The sequence below is a fragment of the Microtus pennsylvanicus genome, chromosome 12, assembly GCF_037038515.1.
Source record: "Microtus pennsylvanicus isolate mMicPen1 chromosome 12, mMicPen1.hap1, whole genome shotgun sequence".
In the NCBI taxonomy this organism is placed as follows: Eukaryota; Metazoa; Chordata; class Mammalia; order Rodentia; family Cricetidae; genus Microtus; species Microtus pennsylvanicus.
This window is the reverse complement of record NC_134590.1, coordinates 37,432,508-37,451,702: the sequence shown is the minus strand read 5'-3', so window position 1 is coordinate 37,451,702 and position 19,195 is coordinate 37,432,508. Positions and strand designations below refer to the sequence as shown.

General features: G+C 37.8%; 1 long non-coding RNA gene across 2 annotated transcripts in view; it reads right to left on the bottom strand.

Annotated features, from left to right (window-relative positions):
* Window positions 1–19,195, bottom strand: part of LOC142832741 (uncharacterized) — a 103,456-nt gene that overhangs the window by 2,821 nt on the left and 81,440 nt on the right. For both annotated transcript variants that reach the window (XR_012907264.1, XR_012907263.1), the window contains exon 2: window positions 17,818–18,648. This is a non-coding gene — a long non-coding RNA (uncharacterized LOC142832741). The remainder of the gene's footprint in view (window positions 1–17,817; window positions 18,649–19,195) is intronic.

The window sequence follows — 19,195 nt, the reverse complement described above, 5'->3', positions numbered from 1 at the left end:
ATGAATGAAATTCTCATAAATTTATTTCATGATTATATGTAGTTAATTGCCTTTTTTTTTTTTGGTTTTTCAATACATGGTTTCTCTGTAGCTTTGGAGCATGTCCTGGAACTAGCTCTTGTAGACCAGGCTGGTCTCGAACTCACAGAGATCCACCTGCCTCTGCCTCCCAATAATTTTTATTTCAAAATGTACCTCTCAAACTTGCCAAACATATGGAGAACATGTCAAAATATAGACTGTAACCCAGTAGATCTGGATTGGGACTTGACATGCACTCCTTTTAGCAGGATCTTAGTGCTGTGACACACCTGGACTGCAGGTCAACCCTAAGAACATGAGACAAAAAAGCAAGATTCCCATCTTAGTGTAGACAGATACACGGCCAGTGGACTGGGAGCTGCGTGATTTAGCTTTCAGTCCTAGTCTTCATTAAACCCAGAGGTTTAGAGTGAGTACAGCGCTTTCTGACCCAAGCTCAGTTCCCCACACTCTCATCAGGTAGTTTGCAACTGCCTGTAACTCCTGCTCTGGGGATTCACACAGTCGCCTTCTTCTGACTTCCACAGTATAGACACACATATACACAATAAAACATAAAATTAAAATCTTAGAAAAAGATAACCATTTAAAAAATATTAAATTCTGTGATTATTTTTTAAATGACTCCCTGGTCTTTTATTATTTTATATATAAAAAATTGAATTGTCTTATACAATAATCATATTACATGGCAGATATTTAGTAAGTTATTGACTAACGTGGAAAATTCCAAGAAACCTATGTATTGGGGGATTTTTTAGTGTCTATTGTTCTTAGTAGAAAGGATGTGTAACTATGGCCAGGGAACTGGTACAGATTTCAGATCAGTATTCAATCTTCATCTTCATCTAACAGTCTACTTGACAAACACATGTATAAGATCCTGTCATTTTCAATAAAGAAGTGAGTCTATAATTAAATGTTGTTCACACTTGGGTGACCCAAAGTTCATTCTGAAAAGACAAGTTGAAATGGTGAGTGAATGATGGGACACACGTCTAAGCAAGTGGCTTCATGAAAATACACAGTGCAATGTGGCTGTCAGTCAAAGTAGCTTCTTAAGGGCAGTATACATTAGAAGATGGTGTCTGACTTTTCTGCTCATCCCTTACAGTGAGTGCTGTTGCAGAACAGTAAACACCATTTTAATATCAAGGAGACATGATAATTCAGAGGTTGTTGGATATAAGAGGTACTTTAGCCAGAGGATATTGAAATATATTGGAAAGCAATATCATTTAATCCAAAATGCACAAAATTTATCAAATGTCAGTCATGAAGTTTTATTTCTTTTATCCTCTAACATTTCTTTTTACATTATAGTGAGGATAATTTTACATATCTAAGATAGACAGAAGTGATCAATGGGTAAGTTTCTTGTCTCAAGGTAAAATGGCAAGTGTTTGAATGAATTTCTGATGGATCATTTCTACCAAGTCTTAATTATATTCCATAATAATAGTATGATGATGAGTCAGGTATTTATTTGTTACTGCTCTAATCCTCAAAATTCTGTCCACAGATTAAATGACGAGGAGGTGATCCTCCCCCAGACAGGGTATCACTAATCAACAAGTGTCCCAATACAAAGATGTAAGAGGAAAGAACACCACTACCCACCCTAAATCTTCTTTTTGCTGAGAATGTGCATGTATCCTTCCTGATGTGGGGGCACGTGGACTCGTCCTCCACCAACTTTGGTTGACATAAAAAGCTAGCTTCATTGACTACCGATGCTCCTAGGAAGCCTGCAGGCTCTCCGCACCAGAGTAGGAGTAGTGAGGAACCTAGCACTGGAGGTTGATCAGCTACCTGATTCCCATTCTCTGATAGCCCTTATTGGATAATCTACTGCCTATTGTGTGAACAATCTAGGAAACCCCAGATATGCATTCTATCTGAAGTAATAGTTTTATGATCTTTTCTCTATCCTGGAACTACTGAGTGTTGACTACAAATTGGACATATCCATTCGAATTGGCTAGAAGTGTCTTATTTGACAGAATCACGTTTGGATTATTATTTCCTAGTTGGAAAATAAGTGTCACATATAACACATGGGACATTTACATGGTCTTCACTGCAGTTCTGCAAAATCAACCTGTCTGGTTGTGGCCACCTGCAATCCCAGCACTAGGGAGCCTAAGATGGGGGAAGTACTGCAAATTAAAGGTTCTTATGAACTTCATAGTGAGTACCAGGCCCACAAAGGTTATCTAGTGAGACTCAAAACTATCAAGAAATAAATAATAAAATGTATAGTATACTAATTTCTACACTAATATTACAAAAATCAGAAACAGTTAACATGGCATAAATGTTTCAATTATTAACTTTAAAAAGTAAGTCTTTAGGCTAAACCTCAGGGTAGATGCTAAATATTTAGCTTGTTGTTGTTGTTGTGGCTGTTGTTGTTTTTTTCGCGATGAAGGATCTTTCCCCCCTTTTGGCAGATGTAAATAATTTTTCAGGCAAATCTAGCAGTTAGAACTGGGGCTTCTTCTTCAGTGCGCATGTGCTGAGGTGTTCCATTTCCCAGCTTTATAATTAGAGATTAATTCACAGTAATTTTCAGCATTGGCAAAATTTAGCTCACTTAAGATATGACAGCCATCATCTCTTATTTTCATTAAACATACTCTAGAGCGGGTGGTTATAGAGATAAGAATTAGAGTCTGAAAGTCTAAAGATGGTTATAAAATCTCTTCCTTAGAAAAATGATGGGCTTCCCACGGCCTAATTCTCCAAAATTAAGTCAGCATTGGTCCAAGTGGCACCCATTCCCACCTGATGTATCACACAAACATTTATGTCCATGGAAAAGAGGTCTGATTTCAGTTGTTGCTGAAGACTTCGAAGTGTCTAATTCTTGAGACTGGGAAACATTTGGCTAACTGTGCTCCAAAGCTCATGTATTCTCACCTTGTTTGTTCATTTTGTTCTTTTTAAATGTGTCTTGACCTATATAAATCTGTTTCACCATACGCATTCCTCAATGTGCCAGTGATTTCCTGTGGCTGGCAGAGATATTTTACCATGAATTTTAAAAAAAAAAATGTTATCAAATAAACAAACAAACATTTCTCAATAGAGAGTTGTCAAGGAAATCAAGGTGTTGTTTTCACTGATGATTATTTCCTGTGCTGACCATTTATCAAGAAAACTAACCAGCCCATGTTTGGTGACTTTAATTTTCCATGTCAACATTCAGAGATTATGCAAGTCCTTCTCTTTGTCTCTAAGGAAACAAGCAAGAAGTGGGCTCATCAAAGGAAAATTCTTATGAAACAACACTTGGGTCTCCCACTTTTTAAAATCTGAATTGTTTCCCTCACCTCTTTTGTCATGCTCGAGGCTATCCCAGTGCTTTTCCAGGAATGTTTCTAATGCAAATGACCCTCAAGTGGATAGTTTTAAACACAGAAATGTTCTGGCATTTCTTCTGAGTGTCCTGACTCCTAGTTTCTCTGGAAAACAAAGGCATAGCATTATAAAGAAGGGCACGCACTTCACTAATTCGGTTTTCCACTAATTTCAGAACAAAGAGATCTGAGTTGCTTAGTGATGTTCCTTGCTCACTGTAGAAAAAAAATATGACCTAACAGAACTACTCCTTGGTACTAGACAAGCCAGTATGGAGGACATGTACTGTCAGGGGTAATTAAACACAAGCAAGAAGGGAGGGCAAACTGCAGAATGCATCAATAAAAGCAAGTGAACAAGAAAGACAGAGAAAAGAAACTATTTGACTCCAGAAATAGAATATGAACAGAATATAAACTTTCTTGTTCCTGCTCCTAAGAGGAAAGGAGAATTCTCTGCATTTTCTACCCTGATCGTGCATATGATTGCACTGTAACAGACATGCCAAAGCACTCCTATGACCATCATTTGCCTGGTTTGTACTATATGCCTAGTACTGCGGAGGGGAAGTATTAAGCATAGAACAGAATACAAACATTTTCAAACATCTTTTGTTTTGGCAAAATAGAAAATCACTGCACAACTAATTATTATACCAAAAATATACTGTAAAGAGTAAGTCCTTTGTACCATGGAAGGGTATAATTTGAATGGAACAGGCCATAAGGGCAAATGGGTACTGACTATGGGAATCTCTTAGAGATAATAACATATCAGCCTAGACCTAACAGATAATAGGAAAATGAGTAGTCAAAGAAACAGGATCAGTTGAAAATAGACTAAGAAAAATAAGAGCTGCATGGGTCCTCAAGGTAAATAATTTCAATTATTAATAACGTGAGGAAATCCAACACATTACCAGATGAAACAGGTAAGAAAGAATAAAAGCTTTTTATAATGTATTTAAGAACTTTAATTTTTTTAAAGTAGGAGTGGTTAAAAATAAGGCATTTTAAAAAGAGGATTGACCTAAGTAGCTTTATTTTTCATATCATATAGAATGAACTGAATCTATTTTATCAGTTTGTGAGATGATTGGAGGGTATGCATTTATTCTCACTTGGATATTTGTCATTGCTGAGATCATCTGATTGTCATAAACCCAGGGAGATGGAGAAAGTGTTGACATTTCAACATGTGGGTAGAGGGGGTAGAGGACAAGGGTGCTCTGAACATCCTACAAGAGTGCTGACATTGAGACACCATGAAACAGATTGAAAGTACTGTATATGAGAAGAGGAGGCGTAGAAAAAGGGTACATAGGAGGAAAAGTGAGTAGGTTTTAGTAATTCAAGAGTGGGTGGGAACACAAAACCAGAGTTAAAGTTTCAAGAGTTCAAGCTTGAACAATCGGTGGTCAGTCACACCATGCACTGATATGGGAGCTATGTTTGAAAAAATGTTAGAAAAAGTAAAATGGAGTAAGGGAGATAAAAAATTCCAATTTCAGTACTTTGCCTTTGAGGTTACTTGCCTCTGAGTTAAGAAACCCAAAGGATTTATTTGTTTCGAGGAATGAACTAGGCACTTCTTCACAAAAAAATTTTCATACAATGTATTTTGATCATATTCTTTCCCCTCCTCAATTCCCCCAGAGTTTTTATTAAGATAATAGATGTAATTTGATGGTACTCACTGTAGAAGGTGAAGTATTTGTTTTCTCCAAGTCTAAGAGTTGAACATAATATTTATGTACTCACAAGTAATCTGAGACTTAACTTATTTATTCTCCTGAATACCTAACATCAACTGAAAATTGTGACTGTCAGTGTTAATGACTGAGATCTATGTGACTCTCCAGAGGACATCAACTCTACAAGTGTCTTCTTGAATTCTAAAAGAGAGGGAAATGTGCATGAAGATCTACAACCTATTGCTGCCTTGGTTTGAAAGCCTTTGTTGTCAGTCCTGGTCCTCTGATCTCTCATTCTTAACATTTCTACCAAAAACCAATCAAACAACAACAACAAAAAAAAAAAAAACAGGAGAGTTAGCAATGAAAGTGTTCTCCTTAGAAATATTTGACCAGAAGGAAATCTGAGCTTGGTAGTCTTTGCCAAGACTGAACAGCCACCCTATTTCTGATATTCATCTTAACATTTTGTGCTTTGAAAAAGAATCATGGGAAAGAAAATCTCAGGATTAAGAATGATATCATTGGGCCCCTTTGCATTTGGAAGAGCATGATTAGGTGAACACACGACGCTTTAGTTCTATAGAACTGGAATTAGAGTCAACTCTTAGCTTTGAGCATCTCATAGCAGAAGGTGGATTACATCAGTCCTGTGGTCCAGACTCTTCTAGTTCAACCAACCAATTCGTGCTCAGGTCGAGGTCCTGTGGGGTGAATTCCAAAATACTTTCAGGCATCAGAACCCTGACAACTCCATTTATGTCTTCTGGGTTGTTTCTATGGAGTTGATGCCTGACTCTTGGGAGTCTGGGAACCATTGCTACTGCAAATCAGGAATCTGATAAAATTACAGAAGCAATCAAGAATATCACTAAAAAAATAAAACTATAGAAAATGGAGTTCAAAACTGGATGGCTCTCAGTAAAATATAAAATTAAATTAAACCCATCTTCTTTCTGTCCACTACCTCACCAAATTCATCTTTTATCTGAAAAACCTATCTGAGATCATGTGGTCAACCTCATTACTCAACAAAACATATGAAAAACAGAGCAACAACAAAATAGATGTTTGCTATGAACTCAAAGTTCAACTCATACAAGTTCAGGTTGAGAGTAACTATTAGAAAAAATTCAAAATTCAGAAACTCTGGAAGCCAAAATGATGCTGTAATTGAAAAGTTCTACAGTCTCCCATATGTGATGAGTCATAAATAAAACGCAGGTCTACTAAAAATAGTGCATTAAGTTACCCAGGCTGTGTGAAAAGGCCTTTATGAAACATGACATAGTTTCTTATTTAGAGTCAGTTCCCATCCCTTAGCTATAACAGTGTGTGTGTGTGTGTGTGTGTGTGTGTGTGTGTGTGTGTGCGTGCGTGCATGTGTGTGTGTGAATATACCACTACGAAAACCTGATACTTTTTCTAGCAAGCATTTTAACTAAAGGATACTCCCTGTAGTTTATCAATTTAATATAATATGAATAGATGTTTATCAGTTGGCCATACTCATGGAAATATATATATTTTTATTGGGGCTTTATTAAAATGTAGATTCAGAGGAGGTAGATTTGAAATGAGACCAAAGATTGATTTCTCTCAGCTAGCTAAATTCAAGGTCATTTCGTCAGACTGTTCAAAGTTCATTTCTAATGATCCATCTCACTGTTGTCTAATCACATCTGCACTTGACTCCAGAAACACCAAAAACGCAAATTTTCACAGTACAGTCAGTGAATGGTCAACCTTCCATAAATTTTATGTAGCATTTTCCATATGCCAATTTGAAATTGCAAAATGTTTGTTAGAGTGCATCACTATAATGTACATAAATTTTGTATTTGATTCTCAACTTGAAGTTTCTTAGGTGACTTTTTAGATTAAAAAGTAGTATTTGACTCTGTTTATATTGCTGAATTAATATTGTTATTATGAGTTGATATAAGAAAGGTCTGAGAATAATAATATGCCCTCAGATTGATAATGCAGTAAATAGTTCAGCCACAGGAGACCATGACACAAAAATTACAACTAGAGCACAGAATATAATAATCAGGGAATGGTGCTGAAAGCCTCTTTTTGTAGAGGGGTGCGGCCCACCCTCAGTCTCCACAGTGTATTTGATCTCCTGCGATCCCCAATACAACTTTACCTTAGGAAAGCCCGAGAGTCTTCCTCCTCCTCTGTGCCTGTGCTCACGCAGCTGCTCTCCTCCAGAGTAAATCACATCATCAGGATGATTGATCGTGCCCTCGATTTATAATTCCCGGTCTCAACTGAGGTCTTGACACCCCTTAAGATCTCACTGCATTGTTCAATCACCCTGCCCTTGAAACCTCTCAGATGTCTCCATTCTCCTGAGTGGATGGCCTTCACAGAGTAAGACTGTGGATTCTAACGGTAAATAGCTTACATGCATTTCTTAGCACTACTGTGCCTTAGTTCCTTAGGGGTAAAACAGACACAACACTAGCGCCCATCTAGTAAAAGTTCTATAAATAGTAAATCAGTCACTTTATGTAAACCTTCTACAATCATACTAGCCATTAATAAACCATCAATAAAAAATGGCCCGTATTGAAATTTTATTTCATTATTAAATAGAAGCCACTGGATTAAAAATTCCTTAGCTCCCAACTCCACATCAAAGAATCTGTTGTCTTTATCTTTCAGTCTTTGATTCCTATATGGGACGTTGTTCCTGTAGCATATAGGATTTTATCTTTCCACATGTGCTCTGGGGCAGGCGTTGGCAATCTATGACCCCACAGGCCTACTGCCATCTGTTTGGGAAGTTCATGAGCTAAGAACAATTCTGTTTCATGACACATATAAGATGTATAAGATTCAATACATAAAGTGTTATTGAAATGCAATCATATTCACACTCAATCCTTTCTGTGCTGTCATATTTCCTATTGCTGCTTTTTTGTTGTTTTTGAGACAGTGTCTAAGTCAACGATAGTCTCAAACTTTCAACCCTCCTGCATCAGTCTCCTGAGTACTTGGACTATGAATGATCACTACTATGCACTACACTGATGAATTGCCTAGGAATGTCCAGAACTGTTGTAGTAAGAATATTTAGTTATATGGTCCATTAGACAAAAAGCATTCTGATCCTTCTTTCAGAGTCCATTCATTCCAATCGAGGTTCAACCACAGTCTATTGGATCATTCTTATAAATATTCAAATATACCCCAATTTTTCCAATTAAATAAAAAAGATGCCTCCCCCAGTTATGGACATGCCTATAATCCCAGAAGTGAGAAAGTGAGAAAGCATAGCAGAAGGTTCTCTGCAAATAATGTCAACCTGAGATATGTAATGAGTTCCAAACCAGCGAGGGCTATGTAACGAGACCCTCTCTCAAAAAAAAAAAAAAAAGAAAGAGAGAGAGATAGAGAGAGAAATAAAGAAAGAAAGAAAAATACCATTTAAAAAATGCATTATATTACAACATTTCATTGTTGTGCCCTTCAGAAGCACACGTCTTAAAGTAGTTCACATACATACATACATACACGTGAAAGTTTGCAAAAAACTAATCAGAGTTAAAAAAGGAAGGAAGGACAATGTGTCTTATTATTATGATCATCAATATTATCATTGTCATTATTATACTTAGAAAAGCCAACCAAGTCAAAAAGAGGGAAAAGTAAAGTTACTTATACACAAATTGATTACCTGTGTGTAAAATGAAATTGAACCTTTGAAAAAAACCATCAGATGGAACAAATAATTTTAGCAAGTTGGCAAAATTCAGAATAGATATGAGCAAACTTTTTCTTGAATGCCAGTAATGAAAAATCAACTAAAAATGATAAAATGGGCTGACTTATAACAATACCAAAAATGTAAAATGATTGCAGGTAAATCTGGACATAGAGGTGTTAAGATCAAACACTGTCATTAGAGACAGAATGATTTGGACATATAGGACTCCACATGGATCATAGAACCCTTGCGAAAAGAAAATCAAGGTTGAAAGTACATGCTTAATGCTACCTCCACAGCATTAATAAACAGTGATGAACCAATCCAGAGGACTTCCTGGACAACCTGTCTAGTCAAAACAGCAAACTCTAGGTTCAGTAACTATCTCTGTCTGAGAGAGAGAGAGAGACGGGGAGGGAGAAAGAAAGTGTAAGGGAGAAGGAGGGAGGAGGGTGGAAGGGAGGGAGGGAGGGAGGGAGGGAGGGAGGGAGGGAGGGAGGGAGGGAGGAAGATATAATTGAGGAAGTCATCTCACAACAACCTTTGACCACTTTACATGCCCATAGGGATATCTGGTGCACACATATGTATGTAACAAAATACACACACACACAAAACACATACACACATTTATGTGTATCTGTGTATGATATATTAGAAATATTTTTCAAGCAAACTATGAAATATATCACATTCAACTGATCCATTTATTCAACCAAGAAGCATATGGTTCATTAACTAGTTCTGTACTAATATGAAAATTTATGGGACTAGGAACACTAAAAACAAAAACTTTGAAAAACAAGAAATAAATATGGAGGACTCATAATATATAGTCTCAAACCTAATAGAAAGGTACAGTAATCAAAGTGCTAGTGCAACTACACTGGGATTAATGGGGCAGGATGGAATATGGGGATCCTGACAAGGGGATGCAGGAAATTTGCATACACTCTTAAGCAAATTATTCTTGAATTTATTAGTACCACTTGTTTCTAGTAATTGTACTACATTTTGTCAGTAAAAAACAGCACATTATAGCAGAGGGGAAAATTAGGGAAATATGGTCAATAAACACTGCTTAGTTAATTTAATGGTACCATATTGGTTATTTATATTAAAATAAAAGCTCAAGGCCTCCTCCTATTAAAAAAAGAGAAGATAAAAGAGAAGAAATATTTGGTTAGCATGCAAATACACATCAAGAAAGAAGCAGGACCTCATTTCTATGCTCTGAGATTTGAAGGCTAAAGATGTTGCCTAAAATATAGTCCCTTTCCTCTATGATTTTACAATAGACTATGAGATAGCAACTAACATACATGGGATAATAAATAAGAGTATGAAGCAATCTATAATTGGGGGTAAAAGTACCTATTGAAGTCACACATATGTGATCCACTGCTTATTAAGCCTCTTTGGAGTTTAGGTAAGTCTAGTGAATGCTAATGTGTGCAAGCCACCATGCCAAATGCACTGATTATTCTCCTTTAATTTCTTCAGAAGATCTGAACTCATTACTATTATAATGCACATTGTATGCACAGTTTGGAAAGACTGAAAACTCTTCATCTCAACAAAGACCACCTAATATTTATGGATCTAAGCTACCTCTCGAAGTCAAATCTCATGGTTTTGCCATGTTTTTGAGGAAGACTTCAAGAAATTACCCCAAAAAATGTCTATAGGAGAAGTGAATGACTAAACTAGTTTTAGCAAGTGGGTATGAATGAATGGTGTAGAGAACAGGAGTGCAAAGGATTTTTAAAAAAGAAAGGAAATCCGGTTTTATCCCATGCTTTTTCAGGTGGACTCTCTGAATATGGTGAACAATGAGGGCTGCTGAGAAGCCAAGGACAATGGCACTGGGTTTTGATCCTACTTCATGTTCTGGCTTTGTGGGAGCCTAGCCAGTTTGGATGTTCACCTTCCTAGACATGGACGGAGGGGGGAGAACTTTGGACTTTCCACAGGGCAGGGAACCCTGACTGCTCTTTGGACTGGAGAGGGAGGGGGAGAGGAGTGGAGGGAGGGGGAGAGGAGTGGGAGGAGGGGGAGGGAAATGGGAGGCGGGAAGGAGGCAGAAATTTTTTTTTCAATAAAAAAAGAAAGAAAGGGAATGAATCATAGTGTGTATGTTCACTTGAGCTCTTTTTACAATCTTTGAAAAATTCGTGCATGTATATAACACACCCTGGTCATATCCACCTCTTTCTCCCTCTCCCAAGTTCACCCACTTCTTCTGCAACACACCTCCATACCATTGTTTATAGCTCACAGAGTCCCCTTATGTGGATGGGTGTGGGGTAATACACTGGGGCATGGACAAGCTACCAATTGCTCATCCCCACTAAAGAAAAGTGACTCCCATGGAAACAATCAACAGTAGCTCCTCAACTAGAGATCGATCACTGAAAGCCTCTTCTCATTCTAGAATTTTTAACTGGCTTGATCTTATGCAGGTGTTCTGAAGGTAACTACAGCTGCTGATAGGAACAAAAGAGTAAGGATAGCCTAAGATTTGAGCAAAAAATATACTACAAGAGAAATTGTCGTAACCGTTTAAGGCTATACTACAGAGTCATTGTAAGGAAAAAATAGCGTGGTATTGATACAGAAATATACTCATAGATCAATGGGCCCAGATATAGTTCTGTACAGCTAGAGCTACCTGATCTTTGACAAAGATGCCAAAAATAGACATTAGAGAAAAGACAGCATCTTCAACCATGCTTGCTGAGAAACCTGGATTTCAACATGGGAGAATTGAAACTAGATCCTTACTGTTAACCTTGTATAAAACTCACCTGAAAATGGGTCAAAGATCTCAACATAGGAGCTAATACCATAAAACTTCTGGACACAAAATCAGAGAGTATACTTCAATTTATAGGCATAGGTGCGAACTTGCTAAATAATACTCTGGTAGCAAAAGAAGTAAGATCTTCAACTGACAACTGCGTTTTCCTGAAACTGAAAGTTCCAATACATCAAAAGAAACTATCAATTGAGGAGGCAGTTAACTAAATAGGAGAATATTTTTACCAGATATGAATCCTACAGAGGAGTAGTGTCTGAATATTCAAATAACTAAAATAAACTGAACCCCAAAAAGATAAACAGCCCTATTAAATTGAATAATTTGTACACCTTAACTACAAAAAGAAATGCAAATGGCCAAGAAATTGTTTTAAAAATAGTCAACATCTCTAGCCATCATGGAGATGCAGCTTAACACTGCTGTGAGATTCCAGCTCACTAAAGTTTGAATGATCATCATCAGGAGGACAAATAGCAAATGCTGGTGTGGGTGTGGGGAAAGAAGAACTGTTGCCTGCTGCACTGATAGCAGGGGAAATTACTTCAGGTCTTTTGGAAATCAGCCTAGGGCTTTTCGAAAAGAACCTAGAAATTCAACTTCCAGATCTTCAGCACTCTGCTGTGTAGTTTAGCGTTAGTCTCCCAATAGCAATGCTCTAAAATAATTACAGTATTTTTCTTAATTAGTTCAGAGAATTTATGTGACTTATCTAAAGACACATGGCAGAGTTTAGTCACAAATTAAGTATTCAGTAATATATATTTGAATAATATATATTGCATTATCCACATTGCCTTCTATACTCAGTTAGATATTACACACACACACACACACACACACACACACACACACGGGGAGTGGCGCACACTTCATTTGTCTGAGTATAATTTTGTGGACCTGTAGAATGTTCACATACCAATATGAAGTACTATGAGTGGGATGTGGCTAGATCAAATTACAGATTTGTATATTGTGGGTAAAATGTATACAACATGTTTTATAATTTAAAAAAGCAAAATAGAATGTAAATACATTATTGATAATTTCCCACAAATCATTTCTTTAAAGGATATTTTGAATATGCTGAGTTAATGAATTAAACCTGATTTTACCTACTTTATTACATTTTATAGTAACCACAAGAAAAAATTTAAATTACACATGCACATTATACCGGTGACTCATTGGATATTTATTCTAGTTTTAATAAAGGCCATTCACATTTTTATCCTTTTATATGCTCTGCCTGAATTCTCACCCTCCTACACTGGGGATTAGCATGCAGTCCCTAAAATCCAAGTTCTCTTGGCATTCTTATAATGGCTCACGATGTTCTGCTAAACATTTAATTCCTCAATTCACCGTCTTTGTTGTTGTTCTACTTCCTAGATGTGCTTTATTATTTTATTTATTTAAATATTTTTTCCATACCTACCAGTTTCCCCTCCCCCTTCTCCTTCCATACCCTTCCCTTTCTCATCTATCACCTCGACATGCACTCCTTGACCATCTCCATTCAGAAAGGGACAGGCTTCCCATGGTTTGCACAAAGCGTGGCACTTCAAGTTGAGGCAGAACTGAGCTCCTCCCCTTATGCCGGGTGCAGGGTCAGGTAATCCAGAAAGGAGAGCAGATTATCAAAAGCCAGCTACGCTACAGGGAGACATCCTGCTCTCACTGTTAAAAGTCTTACTAAGAGACAAAGCAACATGATTGTCACACACACGCAGAGGACCTAGGTTGGTCCCATGCAGGCTCCCTGACTGTTGGTCCAGCATCCATGAGCTCCTGCAAGCTCAAGTCAGCTGTCTCTGTAGTTCTCCCCGGATGATCTGCCCTACCCTACCCTGGCCTTGCTGGTACAATCTCTCCTCCCTGTATTCCACGAGACTCTCAGAGCTCAGCACAGAAGTCACAGTCTTTTGTGAATGAATTTATCAGAAATTGGTCTCATCACCTGAAAGACTCTGGATGAATGCACCAAGACAAGAATTATGTCAGATCCCATAGAATTAAGATAAGTTAGAGATGGTGGGAGTAATGGGCTAATCTGGAGAGTACATTGACTGGCAGGCTGCTACTAAATGAGGTACAAGCAAGAGCATAAAAGAACTTACAACAGCCGGGCGGTGGTGGCCCACGCCTTTAATCTCAGCACTCGGGAGGCAGAGGCAGGCGGATCTCTGGGAGTTCGAGGCCAGCCTGGTCTACAAGAGCTAGTTCCAGGACAGGCTCCAAAGCTACAGAGAAACCCTGTCTCGAAAAACCAAAAAAAAAAAAAAAAAAAAAGAACTTACAACATAAAAGACCTGCTATGATAAGACAGAATGCTCGGTGTTGACCAAGGTTTCTATCCCACCAGTCTCACAGTCATTCAGTCCCAAAGAAATACACAGAGGTCTACACTAATTATAAATGGGTTGGCCTAGTAGCTCAGACTTCTTATTAACTCTTATAACTTATATTAGCCCATAATTCTTGTCTGTGTTAGCCTTGTGGCTTGGTACCTTTTTTGGAGATGCAGACACATCTTGCTTCATCTGTGGCTGCATGATGACTGCAGACTCAGCTTTCTTCTTCCCAGAATTCTGTTCTCATCACCCCACCTCTACTTCCTTCCTGCCTGGTTGTCCTGCCTATACTTCCTGCCTGGCTACTGGCCAATCAGTATTTTATTAATACAATTGACAGGGTACAGGCCATTGTCCCACAGCACTTCCCCCCTTTTATTAAAACAAACAAACAAAAAAAAGAACCCTGAATCAAATTTCCTTTGTTAGCTTTTCTTTTGACCATTATCCATAACAACTTGTACCAACATTCTAAACAAAGGCAAAGCTCTCTAGGACAGAAAGGGAATACAGATACACAATAGGACAGATAGACATAAAAGACCTTTAAATGAGACACAATGTATTTAAACAATGTACATAGGTTTGAGAGAAAAAGAAAAGGAGTATAGAGAGTTAGAAAAAGAAGTAAATGGTTTATTAAAAAATAAAGTCTTTAAAGATACAGAGTACAGACAGTTATAAATTAAAGGAGTAAAGATAATAAAATAAACATTAAAAAGTAAAGAGTAAAAAAAGTCACATAAAGATAGAACATTCAAAGAGAGTCTGAATTATGTATATTATTGTGTTTTCTTTGACTGTAAAGGAGTTAAGTACAGAGAGGCATTTTATTGTATGGGCTGCTAAGCTAAATCAGCATAGATATTTTAAAGATTTCTTGACTTCAAAATAGGGGTCTAAGGAAATGTTGCTTTGGAAAAGAGGTTCTTTTTTTTTTGCTTCCACAGAGCATGAGAACCTGTGTAATCCTTCCAGACTAATGAGGTTTGATGGACCAAGACTCCCTAAAATGTCACTGTGAACACCCCCCAAAAAATTACTTCACCCAACAAAAATCAGGAAGCATTTTAGAGATAACTATGCCAAAATTCCCAAATATTGTTTGTAAATCTTTTTTTTTACATTTAAAGGGAGATATGCTATAAAGATGGATACTTTGCATTGGCATGAATCTTGTTTTATTGATAGAAAATTAAGGTCAATTTTGTTATACTGTGAATATGTATTTCTGATCTTGATTAAGGTATTGTGTGTGCAGCTCATTTAAAAATGTAATGTATAATTAAGAAATATAGGATAATAGGGAGTCATCTATAATAGTGAAGCTCATCAGTCATGTTAGTTAGGTTTTCTACATATATAGAGATATATTTTAGTTAAATAGATAATCTTCAAACCTTTCAAAGACCTTCAGAATATGGCATATAAAATGTTTTAATAACTTAGGATCTGCTCCTGGAAGCATCAAGCTACTTCAAGAGGAAGATGGGCACCAAAGAGGCTCCTTACTGCATTGATTAGCCATTTGGGCAAGAAACTGCCCTTGCCTGGACTGCTTGATGTTCTGTTGTATGAGCTGGACATGCAAGACCTACAGAGAGATGACTACTGAACTTGCCTAAAGATGAGACTCTCCTTTGGGGTTCCTACTTCATAAAAGAGTCTGATAGACATTCTGCAGGACACAGAAGAAAGTGACTGAAAACTGTGAATATAGGTAGAAATGTCTTTAAAAGTTCCTGCTTCGTGGAAAAGTCTGCTGGATACTATGGGCCTGTGGGCTGAATATTGGATGCCCCAACAATATAGAAGAACTTTGGGTGACTGTCCAAACAGCAAGATGTCTCTGTCAATTCAAGAGTGAATGAAGTTGCTTACAATGTACTTCCTATTTATTCAGGTAAAATTATATCCTTCTGCGATCTTTGACGAAGGTGAAGAATTGATAGTTTTGGTTTTCCTTATAACCAAAGTTATAATAAAAGTTATTATAAAAGATACAGCAGATATAAATATTATAACTATAATTCTTGCTTGATAGCCATTTTTATATGTAATTTTATGTTATAGTTAAAACCTTCCCATTTATTTAAACAAAAAGGGTAAGTGAAGTGGGCTTCTCCTCTGTATGCTGTGAATACCATTGGTTAATAAAAAACTGTCTTGGGCTGATAGGGTAGAACACATCTAGGCAGGGAAAACTAAACTGAATGCTGGGAGAAAGAAGGTGGAGTCAAAGGAAAAGTTATGTAGCCCCACTGGAGCCAGATGGAACTTTACCCGGTAAACCACAGTCATGTGGTGATACACAGATTAATAGAAATGGGTTATATTAATATGTAAGAGTTAGCCAATAAGAAGCTAGAGCTAATGATCCAAGGAGTGATTTAATTAACACAGTTTTTAAAATTAATTAACACAGTTTTATGTGGTTATTTCAGGGCTGAGCATCCAGGAACAAAACAGCCTCCTACAACAGCTCAGGGTAAATTCTAGATATTAGAACTCAAGACTTCTGCTTCAGAGAACAGATTTGATTCAGTAAAAGTTGTGACCTCCTGACATCTAATATTAAAGCCTAAACATTGGTCCTGGTGTCTCCCAGATGCCCAGCTTTGCTTTCTGGGTGTCAGGTAGAAGATAGAACTCTGGCTGCCATAACCTTTGAAGATGATTATCCAAGTCCAGCAAAACTTTGGACTTCAATGTCTCAGTACTGAGAAGGGAAAGAATATTAGCAGGTAGTAGAAATTTCAATCATTTAATTTTCTTTTTTTTTTCCTTTTTGTTATTTGAGATCAAACACAGGGCCTTTGAGAGTGGCTGGCAAGTGCTCTATCACTGAGATATATACCCAGCTCTGTTTCCTGTATTATAAAGGTGGAGTGAACTAAGTCCATAAAGTAATAGAGAAATCACTAAGAGGATTGTCTCAGGCCACAGCTGCTCATTTCAGTATCTTCTGTAAGTCCACTGGGTTAGTTCATTGTCCCTCCTTAAATGGGGACAATTAAAGTGGTAAACTCTAAAGTCACAATACCTAACTAAGTCCAGAGCAGAATAGATCATGATCACCTATGAGATCTCTACTCCTAAGTGGCATGACCCCTTTCAGTCAGCTCATTCTGCATGGACATGCTTTCTGCCTCTTTTGCCTGCATAATAAAAATGAAAATCTAATCATGTTTTCTATCTCAAGTGATCTTAGACATTTAAAGTTTTACAGAATTTGCACTTACATGTCATACCATGTCCTTCCTTGTGAAAGCCTTCTTCATTTCCAACTCCATACACCAGTCTTTCTTACAAAGCCATTTTACTTTGCACTTGAGCCTGTAGCTGCAGAATCTTTCTAAAGCTTCTGTGGTGGCATGACCAGAAATGCTATCTCCACCTCTAAGGCTGTAGCAGTTCTCTCTCCTGGAAAGTTAGAGGACCATTGATTTTACCTCATTAATCAAGAAGCCTCGCAGACAGACAGAACCTTCCAAAAATGGATCTGTAGCCTCAGGGGGTAATAAGCTTTCCATCATTGGAGGCTCTCAAGCAGGTGCTATGAGACAACCTCCTCATTCACTGACCAAATATTTAATGAGTCCCCAACTTTGTGCCTGGGGTAGGGCACTGATGGCAGAAAATGAGTAAGGCAGGCACACACACACACACACACACAGAGAGAGAGAGAGAGAGAGAGAGAGAGAGAGAGAGAGAGAGAGAGAGAGAGAGAACTTCACTAATTGGGATGTGAAAACAGTGACACAAAGTGACTCAGCCTTCTGTGCTCTAAAAAGAGGGCTTCTCCTTACTATTGCGGATTGCTACATACCTCTGTGCAGGTGTTGTGAGCTTCCTCTGTAACCTTTGCAGGCCTGAGGAGTAGGTGTCATCAGCATCCTCATTTTATAGAAAGCAAAATAGAGGTTAGCAAAAGGTTAATTCTTCAACATCATGTGGTTGATACGATGACACCAGGAATCCAGACCAGAATCCAGACAACTATGAATGGAATCAAGAAGTACATAGACGTATGGTCTCCACCAGGATAGCAGTCTCCACCAAGATGGTCTCCACCACGATAGCATCTCCAACAGCATGGTCTCTACCAGCATGGTCTTCACCAGGATGGTCATCACCTCCAAGATGGTCTCCACTAGCATGCTCTTTGCCAGCGTGATCTTCACCAGAAGCCTCCAGAACAAGTATGAAGTATGCAAATTCATCCTTATTCAGGGTTGTTGAGTCAGAGATAATAGCAATGAGTTTCAGGAATCACATTTTAGTTATGTATCTTCCATAACTCATAAATGTTGAAGTGTGAAAATGACTCCACTCCCCAAAGGCATTAATTGGTTAAAGTAACTGTCCCAGTCCTCTATGAAAAATATGATCTAAAGAAAGAACATGAGCTTTTGTTCCCTCTGAATTAGATTGCTCAAAGCTTCAAAACTGTTGAACTGTCAGGGCTGAAATCGAACTGCTGTGTGCCCCAGAGCTGGTCTCATTAATGGTGGAGCTCCCATTGTCACCTCCCATTGCTGGTACCCTGAAGCGCCCTATACCAAGGAGAGACTTTTTGAGCTGGCATGACTGACAACGTTATGATGAAATAAAAGGAGTAATATCTGCAGAACGAGACTCCAATTCTGCCGTGCACTAGCTGCAAAAAAAAAAAAAATGAGATGAATCATTTAAAATTTTCTGAGTCTCAGTTTGGTCATTTGTGTAATGGCGATACTTCTTAATCCATAGTGTCTTAACAAGACGTGGATTAAAATTTATAACAAAGTATCCAGATTAATGCTTTATGCTTCAGAGATGCTCAACAAATAGTGGGAAAAAAACCCCAGAAACTCCCATTGTTTGTTTTGTTTCTGGATTCTGGATGCGAGACAGAGAACCTTGGTATGAAGGCTAGTGTTAAGTGCCAGCTTGACAGGATCTAGAGTCACTTGGGAAATGAACCCTGAGCATGCCTGTGGAGGGTTATTTGGATTGCATGAATTAATGTAGAAAAAAAATATCTTAACTGTGAGTGTAACCACTGCCTGTGCAGGGAATGCTAGACTGTAAAATGAGGAAAGAGAGCTGATCTCTGCTTTGCATTCATCTCTCGTTCTCTACCTCTGACTCCAGACACCTATGAACAGTTGCTTCAAGCCCCTGGCACCATTATTTCTTTACCATGGTGGACTCTCACTTGAACT